This window comes from Semicossyphus pulcher, unplaced genomic scaffold (assembly GCF_022749685.1).
Source record: "Semicossyphus pulcher isolate SPU_LCO1_2020_fin unplaced genomic scaffold, fSemPul1.0.p SCAF_9, whole genome shotgun sequence".
Taxonomy (NCBI): Eukaryota; Metazoa; Chordata; class Actinopteri; order Labriformes; family Labridae; genus Semicossyphus; species Semicossyphus pulcher.
In genome coordinates, this window is record NW_027211770.1 from 26,608,879 (window position 1) to 26,623,868 (window position 14,990).

Genomic DNA, 14,990 nt, shown 5'->3' on the forward strand with positions numbered 1-14,990 from the left:
TATCCCCTGTTAAACCTGGGACTCGTAATGTAAAGAGGATTAGTCTGGGTCTGGGAAATCATGTCTCTATCTCTAAATAAAGGATTTTGGACAGATCATGCTGAACCGCTCGAGTGCTGGAGCAAAATGTTTCTGGCTTTAACCCCCTAAATCCATCGTTATTAGCGACTACTCCGTGAGTGTTACAGACCCTGAGGTCATGACAGGTGGTGGCGTCCTGAGGCCGACACTGTGGCACGGAGACCAGGCGGTGGACTCCCAGGTCGGGTGAAGACTGACAGGTGGTCAGTTGTGGGGGAGGCCGGTGTCAGCACCACCTATCATGACCTGGGATGGGGTTTCACCTCTCGGGTCATACGGAGGTCACTATTTCCAGATTTTACAAGTTCCCTTTGTCTGTCTACGTTACTGGTTTTTATTGCATGTGTTTTGTTTTAATAAAGCCTGTGAATATTTTACTCAAATCATCGATGAATAAGAGTTCACTTTATTTTCAGCTTTAGTGTTTTTGAGATATTAATATGTATTTTTTTACATTTTGGTTGTTTTGTCGAGATCTCGACTTATTTATCTCGTTATCTCGAGATAACAACGCTGCACCACCAAAACAACTGAAGTAACTCAAGATCAATCACCTGACTTTTAAAGTACTTTAAGTATTTTATGTAACATTTTTTTTTTTATAAGTCCTGTGTAATTAGCAGGATAACATTCAGCGAATGAGTCATTGCTGCGGAAATAAAACCCTTCAGAACGACCCTTTATCCCCATGTTGGCTGACTTGCTGCAACACTGGCGCTCCTCCAGTCAAACCAGGCTTATTGCATATACTGCGCCCTCTCGTTGTGACCACTATAACCCACCCCAAACAAATGTTGATTTGTCATACCCCTGCAAACAGGTATAAAACTTGCATGTTCGAGGCGAAGCGGTGCTTTGCTGAAAGTCGTTGTCCTAACACCGACCTCGCAAACAAATCACACATTTTAGCTCAAATTAAAAAAGAAAACATTACCTTTTCTTTAAATTCATTTGTTTTGTCTTGTATCCAAATTATCCTGGATTCAGACCTGCGAGTAGCCACCCCAAGTTTAGTTTGCCATCAGTCAGGTTGGAAAACTACGACGTAGTAGTAGGGCCACTTAGACAAAAAAAAATAGAGTTTACGAGAAAAAAGACGTAATATTACAAGAATAAAGTTGTTATTTTATTAGAATAAAGTTGTAATTTTAGACTGTTATCCTAAATTTTATAAATATCAGAAGAGCAGCCAGCCGCCTGCACTAAAATGAGGAACTTGTGAAGTATGACGTCACAGTGAACATCTTGTGAAGTCTTGTGGTATCATGGAAGCATAGCATACACGAGAACATGCGTTATCTCCTAGTAATGCAAGCACACTAAACAGCTATGTATCAATATGTTAGTATAGGTTTCACAAATATGAAATACTTAATCTTTTGGAACCTCAGAACCACTTTGTCAGAACTATAACTATTGAAAAGTGATTTTATTTGAAACTGACTCATTACTTTAGTCATTTTAGCGCAGGCTGCTGGCTGTTCTTCTGAGATTGCCCTTCAAAATAAGATGCAGGCTAACCAGAGCATAAAATTACTCACTTTATTCTTGTAATATTATTACTTTAGTCTCGAAATCTTAAAGATTTTTTTTCCCTCAGTGTGGCTCTAATACTCCGTGGAAAACAACCAACCACCCAAAGTTCAGTGGACCTGATTACATAGATGATCATCTTCCTAGTTAGCTTGCTAGCTATGTAGCTACATCATGAAAACATTGTGTCAAATTACGGAAGAAAAAAGTGAACAGAACGAAATCCTCTGTTCCCTGCTCAGGAGGCGAGTCGTGAGTGTGCCCCACATTTTACCTGTGTATTTATACCCTTAACCTGGACTGTCCTTCACTGCTGCAAGTGTGACTTCATGCAGAGACGCTGTGGTGAAGTGCAGGTGGAGGAGAAGCAGCCTGGGACAGAGCCAAACTGAGTTTTGATCTTCACCTAACCTCAGAGTATCGTTTCTCTTAGTCTGAATACTTGTTGTTGCCACTTCTGAAGAAATAGAGCAGAGACACTGTAGCACACAATGTGTTTACTTTTCTGTGGAACATATTTCTTTCTTTTGCGGATTGTGTTTCATAAAACATTAAATAAAGCCGAACAAAGGCGCTCAGTTTGTAGAGCTCATGCCTTTGTAGCTCAAGGACAGAAGAGGCAACACTGAAAACAAACAAACGCTAGCCTGCAACAAGAGTTCACGCATTGCTAATATTTTGCACACACAACCTGTGTAACTCAGAAAACTGCTCACAGACTGTACAGTACACACGCATACACACACAGCTGCATCACCCCGCACCAATTACCACAGCTGTGACCTCACACGTCCGGGTCAGTGATTCCCTCAGAACGGACAAAAAGAAACTTGTCCTGGAATCTCGGCTCCCAATTACTCCGCACCGAGCTCGGCGGGCGGACAATGCTGCAGGTGAGAAGTTGGACGGGGCCTTGTCACAGCTTGGCAGACGCACAATGGAGCCCTGTGGCATCGCCTGGAATGGCCGCAAGCCTGTTTACAGATGGACTGCCAGGACGGAACCTCTATAGAAGCAGGGATCTGAAGATGGGATGTCTTTATTCTCTGTGTTTTCTGCTCCTAAGCTAATTTCATTGTGTTTGTGACACACACAAGTTGTTCCACTTCATTTAAGCTTTCACAGACTTCACATGCGAACAGTTTTAGTGACGGAAACAAATGTTTTTTTGTTTTTCAGAAACATTCATCCATTGGAATTGTTGTTGGATCTAAAAGTCATTGGAACATAAAATTGGAAACGAATAAGAAAAATAATAAATCTGCCAATAACAGCATCCTGTTAACTATGCACAAGAACACAGGACACTTTGCACATTTAGGGCCAATCAGACAGAGCGTGTTTTAGCAGCTGAAGGCTTTTTTGTCATTGTTTTCAATGAGAGGGCCACTTTTAGCACCCTATGTTTTTTTAAAAGATTATATTTTTGGCTTTTTGCCTTTATTCAGAGGACAGCTGAAGAGAGACAGGAAATGTGGGAAGCAGAGAGTGGGGGATGACATGCACCAAATGGATCGGCAGACCAGGAGTCGAACCTGCGATCAGTGCGACAAGGACTGTAGCCTCTATACATGAGGCGCCTGCTCTACCAACCGAGCCAAACCAGCGCCCTGCACCTTACATGTTTTACGCTCTGTGCGGCTCACGCTTTTGAGGAAATGGTCTGAGCACCTCGTGTTGAAAAAACTTCAACTCAAAGCAGAACAGCTCCCGACGTCACAGGCGTTTTTTCTCATTTTCCAATCAGATGAAAGGAGAGGCGGGCCTTCTGTCAGTTTAAAATATGACAGTTAGGTTAATGACAGCTATGATTCGGTGGTTGTATTAACAACAGTAGAAAAAAAAGGTGCAGCTTCTCTTTTTTTAACCGTAGGCTTCAACAAAAAGAGGCAGTGCGGTGAACCTCGTGTTTTGCAGGCTGTAAAACGTGAGGCGCACCACCTTTTTGCCGCACTGTTCTGTCTGATTGGGCCCTTCGTCTTCTGGAGGTTTTTTTTTTATCATCATTATATTAAAATTCAAAATATTCCTGAAATGTCTTTTAAAGCAGAACTTAATACATTGATAAGAACTCATTTTTAATGCTTTTCTTAGAAAAAAAATGCAAAAATATATATATATATATGAAAAACAATATGCAAACTAAATGTTGTAGATGCAATCGAATCTGAGCCTGCGGTCAATGACAGTATTGGCTGTGAGCAGTCTTGTCTCTCACCAACTTAGCATATTCCTCACCTGTAGAGGGCGCACACATATTTACACACACACGGAATTCACACGTGCAAATTTCAATAAAAGATGAATGAATATAATGAATAATAATGAACTAAAATGCGGCTCAAATATATATTCAGGCTATAAATTGTCTTTTGTAAGTTGTTTATTGCGTTCAGATTTTCCATCTATTGGAAAGAACAGAACATTATAAAGTCGGTTACATCACTAATTCATCACTATGTTTTTTAGTAGTTGGAACAAAATTGTGTCCTGAATGAATTCAGTAAATCTAATTGATTTAATCTACATGTGTAACAAATCAGAATCAGTTTTAAGCAGATATTTATTAAGGAGGAATGGCAGAGATTAAATGAGGGCAAAGAAGAGAGGACCAAAGCAGGAGATGAGCGAGGACACTGTAGCAGCGCTGTCTTTAGGAAACAGAGCAGTGGTATGTGTTGCAGAGAACGGCTAAGGTCAACAACAGAGCCCTGCATTGATTCCACATATGTGGTAAGGTCAGAAACTATCATGGGACCTTTGCCCCCGGGCGGTTTCCAATCATTCTGTTTCTCATAATCTGTGGAAAACTTGTCTGCTTTTCACAGCTCAATGACCACTCATCTCTGCAGCAATTACAGTGCCCCCTTTGCACCCTGACCGTTCAATGCCATGTAAGAGTGATCTAATGTGATTCACTTTTTCTATTGCTTTAAGCTCGCTGAATGGAGCTGAGTTTCCGTCAGTGTTTTCCAAGCCTGACTGGCCTAAGTTGACCCCTGCTAGATCCAAGAATCAAAGACATTTAAAGTTTAAAGTTGTTTTTAATCTACAGTTACAGACTTTAATATCATACTATGAAAGCTCCCCAGCGGCACAGATGGTCTGATATCAGCGTCCTTCACCCTCATTGTCCGTAAAGATGTTGCCAATTGTTGCCAATTATCACAAGCTAATGTTTCTTAGCTTCCTTAGCTAGCTAACCAGTAAGATGCCTCCTTTGTGACCTTCAGGGATAATAGCGAGGAGGAAATGTAAAAGCCAGAAGACATGACGCAGTAACTTCACAGACTAAAAAGTGGAGGTGAGTTCGATTAGAAAGACACAGCTAACATTTGCTGCTTTACAGAGTCAACTAAGTTAGCTCAGCTTTGTGTGGACGAATCACAGCAAGCTAGCACCGCGCCCAAGGTCCGGCCATGCAGCCCGGCCATGCAGCCCAATGTGTGTTGACATGTGGTTGTTATATTTTATCCAGTCAGCTGTTAGCACTGATTCATTTAGGGGACTTTTAAACACCAACCTTAGTGCTGCCATCAGTCTGTAGCTGACAAACCCTGAGTCAAAAGAGACTTGCCACTGGGCCAAACAACTTTTTGGACAAAAACCCTGTACACTGATGTTATATTTATCAATGAAGTATCCTTTTTCATTCTCTTAAAGATTAATTAGTTTTAACTCAATTTGCAAGAAGATATGAAGCTAAATTCCTTTTTTTGTATAGTGTGTGCGCAGTTGAGTAAAAGAGCCAAGTTCTTTTCTTTGCAAACACCACCTGAGCCTAAGAACAAGTTAGAGGCCTCACTCTGTCGCAGACTTTCGTACAGCTTCAGCAGCACTTAATCTCTATTTACAGATTCTACATAGAAATGGAGAATCTGTAAGCAGGGACGTGGATTTCCGTGAAGGCAAGTGTTCTGTTTGAATGACGCTTGTGCTCCGAGTTTTATTGACCAATCTCGTATCAGCAGGCTGCGGCGTATGTCTGACATCCCGGCTCTCATCAGCGTGATCTGACGACGATTTAGCTTCTTATTAATATCTATAAACAGACATCGGGGCGCTGGTTTGGCTCGACATCGGGGCGCTGGTTTGGCTCGGTTGGTAGAGCAGGCGCCCCATGTATAGAGGCTACAGTCCTCGATGCACTGATCGCACGTACGACTCCCGGTCTGCCGATCCATTTGGTGCATGACATCCCCCACTCTCTACTCCCCACATTTCCTGTCTCTCTTTGGCTGTCCTATGAATAAAGGCAAAAAGCCCAAAAAAATTATATAAAAAAAAAAAAAAAAGACAGACGTCTGCATGCTAACTATCTAGACCTAAAATTTAACTTGAGATTAATTCCCTTGATGCTGTGTTACGAAAGCCATTCAGCAATTTCCCGACTTCCTCGAATGCACCAGATCGATCCAACCTCCGTTCAACAAACGAGCATTTTAAAAGTTTTCTTCTCCTCTCGAGGACGGACCTGACAAAGCTTGAATTTTTACTTCTTACAAATCTGCATCATGATTTTAAAATTTCGGCAAATGTGAGACCCGTTAATAACAAGTAGAAACGGTTTCTCTTCCTGTAACAATGCAGCATGCGGAAAAGGAAGTAGTAAAAACAAAGAGCAGTAAAATAAGATTGGTAAATAATACGCCCTTAATATACAGGAAAGCTCCCTAAGGTACTGTGTAGTGTTTTAAGAGCTTTAATGGCTTATTGATTTGTAAAAACGGATCTTTTTGGAAAGATGTAAACACTTAAAAACATTCTGACATTACAGTCGAGAATAAAGTGCTTTAATATCAAAGCAGACAAAACATGTCCTCTATTGTTGTTGGAAGTGTTCACAGTTAGTTGGCAACCAATTATGATGGCCCCCTTCTGCACACAACACTCAATTGATAAACCCCGGGGGCCATGTGAAGAGGACTTAGTGGGTCAAATGCAGCCTGCAGTTAAAGCAGATAGTTAGAGAGATGCACCAACACAGACACACACTCACACACACTCAACGTGCAGCGCATTCACAAAGTGGAAACAGACGGCTCTAAAAATAAACCATCTGAAATATTTAACTTACTGACCCAGAAAACTGCCTCGGCGTAATATGTTTGCACAAACAGAGGGCTCCACGACGGCGCAGCCATGATATCATTAGGGCTGACGCTAACTCCTAACAAAACGCATTCTTCATACTCTGCTGTCTGCCTCAGGTTAGTTCATGAAAGTCACATGAAAAGGAAGCATGTGTCATCGCTCTCTAGTCAGTTATATAAGGCTGAAAAAATCATGCAAACACTGATTAAATCAGGTCATTTGTCATTTATAGTTCTTAAAGGGAGCAACAGCATTTTATGGCTAGACCTCCATAAAGAACAGAAAAAAATCTGATATTTAGGTCAGACAACAAAAAAAAAATCCTATGTTTCTCAAAATGCAACCAACAGCATCAACTGCAGAGACACAATGATTTAGTGCACTTCACCTAACATCCTAACATACAGCAAGTGAGCGGATGCAGCAAATAAAAATGTTCCACATATACAAGAATGCTGCAGCCTGAGGAGGATAAAAGATTATCACATGTAAGTATGTAAAACTTTGCAAAAATAGAAACAAGAGTCATTGGAAAAATTCACAGTTTGATGTTAGCTAGTTTGTATCGCTTTGAGTTAGGCATCACTGTTAGTCTACCCTGTTGAAGACTGCTAGCATCTCTGCTAGGCTGTAGTCTATAGCCCCTTTCCCACTGGTCAAAAAACCCACAAACACACAGCTTTTTTGCTTAATGGGAAGGGCTACAATCGGCATTCAGACTTCTGCGACTCCTTGTCATCTCAGCTACAAACTCCGCCCATCTCCGTCCGAGCGGCGTTCAAACATCGTTCCAAATTTGTCGGTGCCGAACATTTGTGACGTCAGACGGTGACGCAGCAGAAAAGAGACAGAAAGCAGGATACTCCACTAACAATGGGAAAAGAGACAATCGGCATCTATACTTGGGTCTTCCCGGGTCTGAAAAACCTGCATCAGCGCGCTAATTTCGGTGGGAAAAGGGTATATGTGAATCAAAGTGATACTCTGAGCTAAATGCTAACATCAGCTGTGCTTTAATGCACATAACAACAAAGCTAACATGGCGATGTTTAACGGAATATAATACAATGTCCAAAGTCATAGTTTTAGTGTGTAAGCATGCTAACATTCGCTACTTAGCAACAGACACAGGCTAGTACAGTTGATGCTGTTGGGTTCATTCATTGTCATTTGTTATGCGGCTATTATGTTGTGAAGCAAATATCAGCCTGCAGGGGCATTACATTTCATTGCAAGCAATACACCAAGATATTTCTGTCTGGAGACCAGTAAACCGACCGACCAGCACGACTACACTTGCCATCGCTAAAACCATTGTCAAAAACACAAAGTAAACACTTCTTGCCACAGGTCAGAGCCTGTGATGGTACCTCCTGGTGGGACCCCCGCTGAAAAGCATCTTTTATCTCACTGTTCCTGCCCTAGAAAAAGTTAATTAGAACAACAAAAACAAACGAGTTAAGAGTCAGAGTTCCTCGGTGATCCCAGACATGCCCTTCTTGGGCTGGTCAGGTTGACGAGGAGGACACGATGATTGGCATGGCCCCCTGTCCTGCGTGCAGCTAAACAGCCATGTCCATATTCAGCAATGATATTGGCCTCTAACCCCCAGTCCAGATGCCATTACCATTTTAGAGTCACACCAAGCGTCCGGGCTGGTGCACAACACTATCAATATTAATGTTCTGTGACTGAGGCGGCTTTGGAAGAACTTTCTCCCACATCAATATTGATGGTGTTGCCATACATTGGAGTCGGGGCCCTCTTTAAGGATTTATAAGAGGAGCGCTTGTGGGGGGTGGTGTCTGTATGCGAAGGAGGCCAATGCCATTTTTGGTCGGCACCTCAATGATGTGCATTTTCCTGCCGTTCAGAGCAATTTCCATGGGAGAGGGGTTACTCCAACCCCCGCTTGATGAGATCTGAGTGCAGAGGGGTTGTGCAGGGACGGATCCAATTCCCCCGCAATGCTTTGCCGGAGATGATAGTTATGGAAAAAATGAACGTTTCATTTCAGGGGATCTGGGAATGCTAAATGAGGGTCTGTTGATTCTGGAAACGGGGGTATTGCTTTTGGGACATCTTCACAAACAGTCCTCTGTCGGGCCACACACGTAGACACAGATCCAATTCATTACAATATTAGCTTTGGAGATGCATTGCTCTATATATCAAGTGTCAAGAGGGCGTGCTCGGCAAAGAGTTTCAGGCTTAGCTCTTTTGTCATGCATTCACATATAAATCAAAGAGAGCAAAAAAACAAGCTGAAATTAATGAAACTCCGAATGAACTTTGGCTTTGTCTTGTTTTTTGTGAGATGTGTCAGATTTTCAGCTACATTCGTCATGGTAAATTAAATATTTTTTAGTTATAAAAGCCATGGAGGGATAAAGAATGATTGTTTTGTCAAACTGTGGCATAGCAGAAAGAAAGACAAACATCACCACTTTAGTAAAACCGTTAAATATCTCTTTGGCTACTAAATCAAGTGTCTTACAAAAACAGCTGCAGACGTTCTGCTGATAAGGGTTGTTGTCATCATCAATTAAAGCAGCATTAATTGGTTTTGTGGGCCATTCTGGGACAGTAAAATGGGCTTTAAACACAACAATGGCATACTGTATTACCAAATAGGTTTTTATACAGTGCACGACAGTTATTTGAGTCATTTTTTTGGCCATATGATGAAAGTCAGACCAGAATTCAGCCCCTTTAACTCTGATCTCTAAAGTCTCGACTCAACACTCGACTGTGTTCACCAGCTGTTGGCTAACTTCATCTGTCATGTCGGGCTGGGTGGGGAACGTACTGTCAGTTTTTACAGCTTTTTCTCATGCTGTGTTACTAAATGACTAATGAGCAGAGTGACAATAGAATAGTTGTAAGCTGAAAGGTGCTAAAGTGCAGCTCAAGGGCCTGTGTCCACTAAGCGTTTTTTGCGCTGGCACTATTTTCTATACAAAACCAATGGTGTTCAGCGCACTCCGTCTTTGAAAATAGTTCAACTTTTGGGACATTGCTGCGCTCATCAATGCCACTTCTCCATCACCGACCAATCAAAATCAAGAAGGGGCGGGACCTGGTATCAACTTGGTTACTACCTACAATGGCAGAGGAGAAGCTAATCCTGGTTTTTATTTCATGCACCCAGACTTTTTGATGGTACATTTCCAGGTCTAGAGCTGCTGCTGATGCCAGGGCACGATTCCTTTCCATTGTTTTTACGTTTTCTTTGTAAAAATTTCCTTGAATAAAAGCAAATATTAAGCATACAGAGCAATTAGGGCCTGTGTCCACATAGTGCCTTTTTCTGGCAGAAAAGTGCTGGCAGGGCGCTGAGGGTCTATGACAACAATAAGTTTAACTTACACAGCTAACAACAAGCTTACAACGCATAGAGCAATAAAAGCACAACACTTCTGCACCGACTGATCTGCTCCCACAAATGGGCTTTTCGATATCTATTACTGTTTGTTTGTCATAAACGGCCAAAACAAGTTGCTCCTCCGTGCTTGGTGGTAACCAGGGTGACGAGTGGCGCCCCATCCGACGACACCTTTCTGAAAAGTTCTGAGATTTTCAACTCGAAGCGTTCGGAGCGGCCGCACAAAAAAGACAACTTTCGTATCCTAGCAACAACAGTAACCGCAGCTGAGAAATGCTCTGAAATTGTCGTGGGTGCTGCCGTTAGTGAACACAGGCCGGTAAATATTGTTTTTTTAAGCTTTATTCAGTTATACTTTTTATTTTATCATTATTTAACACTTAATTATACTATCATTAAAGCAGTTTCTCTTTCGTAAACGATTCATTAATGAACTTATTAAGACTGCAGTGATTCCACTGGCCTTACACCATCCACCTTCCAACATATCCGCTCTCACAGATTTTTCGTTTGAGCAGAAAGACTCTGTTTAACATTTAGATAGAATTAAGCAACGACGGCCTGATCACATCTCGGCAGCTTATTGATTCACAGAACAGTCTCCGTCAGAGTCAAACACACCTTCTCTCAGGACGACTGACAATGAACGTGTTGCAGAGCAGAAAGTGTCGCTGCTACGACAAGGCAAGGGTCACCGATACAACTGCGCAGCCTCCTCCCCTCCTCCCCCTCCTTTTCACTTAATACCCCGCTTCATTTTGACGGTGAGTCAGTAAGTGGGACCTCTTTGGGGAGACAAAGAGTGACCTCAATTCAATCTGACATCCCACCTATCGATCTGGGCTGCCGTATCCCCCAGAGATGGACGTCTCGCTCGCCCTTGTACCGCCAACATTCACATTTAGCTACAAGACAAAACACGCCTTTTATTAAACAAAACCCCTCCGCATGTCTCGCCTCCTCTGCCCAAGTCTAAATTACAAACAGTGACCTGCTTTCACACACCCTCCTCCTCCCACATAGGGCACTGTTCATCTTCGCTGGGGCCCTTTTGCTAAATTGAAAGTGTGTCATAACAAATAGAGGAGGTGTCTGGCTTAAATGCATGTGACTGCCGCCGATGTCGTCTCTGTCACAGCGGCATCCCGTGTATTTTTAAGAGGCCGCACTGTGACATGGACCCAGGACAATTACTGTCAGAGCACACGGGCTGATGAATCTGCTGCCTTATTGTGTTTGTCATCTCGACCTCTGGCTGGGACCTGATTGGTACGGTCGCCTACCTACAGACGGTTCAGATGGATGCATCGTGTCTGTCCTGCATGTGTAAATGTGTGCATCATTGCACGTACGCTGCAGCCTCATGACGCTCACTTGGTTTGCTGAAGAACTATTGTGTCATGGGGTAAATTGTAGATGTCAGAATAAGTAAGACATTTAGAAACATTGGAAAAATAAAGCATATACATTGTGCATCATCTTTGAACGTAACTTATTGACTTTTACTGTGAAAGTAGTGGGGTTTTTTTCTTCTTTTGGCATCAAAATACACAGATTCTATATTAAATGTGCTTATTAATTTTTTAATATGGATTTTGCACAGATTTTCCGTCCTCTTACAAGATCAAATTGACGTGTTTTCTGGTGCATAAAGACACTGATCACCTTATATTTTATTTATTTATTTTAGACATCTCTATATATAATAACAGCTAAGAATATTTTTAACACAAATAATAAGTAGACATGGTTAGACACGGTTAGAAACCCTAAGTGAGTTGTTGATTACACCAGGGTCCCTCTAAAAAAGTTGGAAATGGTTAAAGTAGAGACGTTTCATGACAGGTACTGCCTTTAAAAGTTGTTCCAAAGCAAGACATCTTCACTAAATGCTTTATATTCCCTTATAAAAGCGTACATTATAAGCCTACAATCATAACCACGTATATGTATTATGCAAACTAATTTACCAACCAAAGAAATAACCTGTAACTGCTGCACCTGGTTCTGATATTTACTGGCTGTAATTTGTATCTTGAAGCAACGTCTTTTGCTTTTATGGTTTGTGCTGAGCCCGGTGTTTGCAATAAATGGCAGGTGTGCAAAATTGAAGTGCAAAAGTAATTCAGCTCCTGCCATTCAAAGGAGCTGTGTCAGTTTGATTTACCTGTGCACATAAACATGCACACACACGCACACACACACACACACCTTTGGGCCACATGTGTTTTTTATATTCATATGGTGGAGGCAAGGGGGGGAAAAAATGTGTGCCTCCAAAATGGAGGTTGAGGGGTCATGGTGTTTGGCCAGGAGTGACAGCTCTGAAATGAAGGCATAAGTCAATCGGCTACTCTTCATACGCACACACACACACACACGCACACACGGGTTGGGACGGGAGGAGGTATGGCAGTGGGCGGTCAGGAAAGAGGGAGGGGATCGAGGGGTTGGGGGAGGAAGACGGAGGAGGGGGAGGTTAGGTGTAAGGGGCACAAGGTTACCATGTGGGGGGAATGTGGCTTTGTGTTTGTGTTCGTGGTGAGAGGGAGGGAGCCTGACATCATGTTGGAAAGTGTAAATGCGCAAACCTGTGCTTGTCCATGTTCATGTCACTCTGTTGTCTCTTCCCCTTGGTTCTGTCTGATTGAGAGCCACCAGGAGCTACATATATTTACCCAAACATGAACACACAGCCGTACACACACCTCGTGACACACCTTGAACCCAAAGGTCAAAGACCATGTGTGTTCTTTCTCTCTCTCTCTGTCTCCCACATACATGCACACACACAAACGCACCCTGGGTTGGGGTGTTTGTTTGCTCTGTGTCACGCACCGAGCAGGCCTGTATCAACATTTGGGCTGCATCCCAGCATGAGCTTGGGGAAACCCCCACTTGGTTTAAAATCATGGATTGATCTGAGGTATTGATTGGCACATGTGCATTTTCCCTCATTGAATCAAAAGTGCTCTTTGGGAAAGAGAAATATCTGAAAGCGGGCGGTAGAATTATTTATCCTTAATGATCTGAGGTAGAAGTGTTTTATAGGTGTCACAAGATTCAATCTGAGAAAACACTGCTACTGTGGATAGATGGGCGAATATAATCTTAAGATTGCATCATAGATTTCAACACAGTCAACTCACCATATTCACAGGGCGGCCATTTTTCTTTGATGTCAGGGTGGGATGCTAAAATGCTGTTATATAATGTTTGACTGTCTGCATTCCAGGTTTGCAAATCATATAACCATTGGTAATAACAACAAATCATTTCATTAGATTAGTCAGCAACTAAAAGAACAATGGACAGTTAAAATCATGAGGAACATTGAGCCTTTTTTCAAGGCAAAACTAAATATTTGATGACCCATGAGACATTTCATCAAACATGGGCTAACATTAGCATTGAACTACTTGTTTAAAATTACTTACAGGATTGTTTGCTAGCTAACGGTAATGCTAGTTGAGGGTTATGAAAGCTAGTTAAAAGTAATGCTAGTTGAGGGTTATGTAAGGCGGCTAAAAGTAATGAGCTAGCTAACAGTAATGCTAGTTGAGGGTTATGTAAGGCAGCTAAAAGTAATGAGCTAGCTAACAGTAATGCTAGTTGAGGGTTGTGAAAGCTAGTTAAAAGTAATGCTAGTTGAGGGTTATGTAAGGCAGCTAAAAGTAATGAGCTAGCTAACAGTAATGCTGGTTGAGGGTTATGAAAGCTAGTTAAAAGTAATGCTAGTTGAGGGTTATGTAAGGCAGCTAAAAGTAATGAGCTAGCTAACAGCAATGCTAGTTGAGGGTTATGAAAGCTAGTTAAAAGTAATGCTAGTTGAGGTTATGTAAGGCAGCTAAGAGTAATGAGCTAGCTAACAGTAATGCTAGTTGAGGGTTATGTAAGGCAGCTAAAAGTAATGAGCTAGTTAAGAGTAATGCTAGTTGAGGGTTATGAAAGCTAGTTAAAAGTAATGCTAGTTGAGGATTATGTAAGGGAGCTAAAAGTAATGAGCTAGCTAACAGTAATGCAGGTTGAGGGTTATGTCAGGCGGCTTAAAGTAATGAGCTAGCTAACAGTGGCCTAATGCTAGTTGAGTTAGGTAGCTTAAAGTAATGTTAACTAGAAGTTGGTTGATAGCTAACACAAACTATGGTCTTACAGTACCTAATGAATTGTAAAATATTTTTGTTTGAAATATTGTCCAAATGTCCGTTGTTGTTTTCTTTACTGATCAACTGGAAAGTAATGAAATAAATAATGAAAATGTTAAAAAATGTTTAAAGAAAATATTTGAGTTGGAAATACTGAATGAAAAATAACTTTTGATTCTGTAACACACATACTGAAATTGCACTGTGAAGGATGCAGTGTTTTTGTATAGTATTCATCTCGGCCAGTGCTTTCTTTCTTATCGTTCTTATCATTTTTTTTATTGTATCTCTTGTTAGTCTTGATTGAAGATCGATTGTAAGATATTAAGATCTAGACCAAGATAATACTTTGTGGTCTATCATTTACAGTTAATCCAACAATCATGTATTTGAACACATGTAGATACTGTGTTGAGTAAAACAGCAAGAAGACAGCAGGAAAGTTACTGTGAACAACAGAATTTTATTTCAATTAATGGATAATCCATATTTCCAAACAAAAGTAGAGGGGATAAAAACAAACTTGTAGAAACTTTCTGTGTTATCAACAGACAGATTTCTAAGGTCCCAGACGGCTTTACCAATATCAATACTTGATACAACAGAGCCATGTTGGAAATGTGAGACAGGTCGTCCAAACAAACTTGCTTCCACTTAGGGGAAGCAAAAAAAAAAACAACTTAAAATAGTCCTAAGCTAAGTCACAGTCATAAGTCCAACTGGGATAATATTGTAACATAGACTGAGGTTTT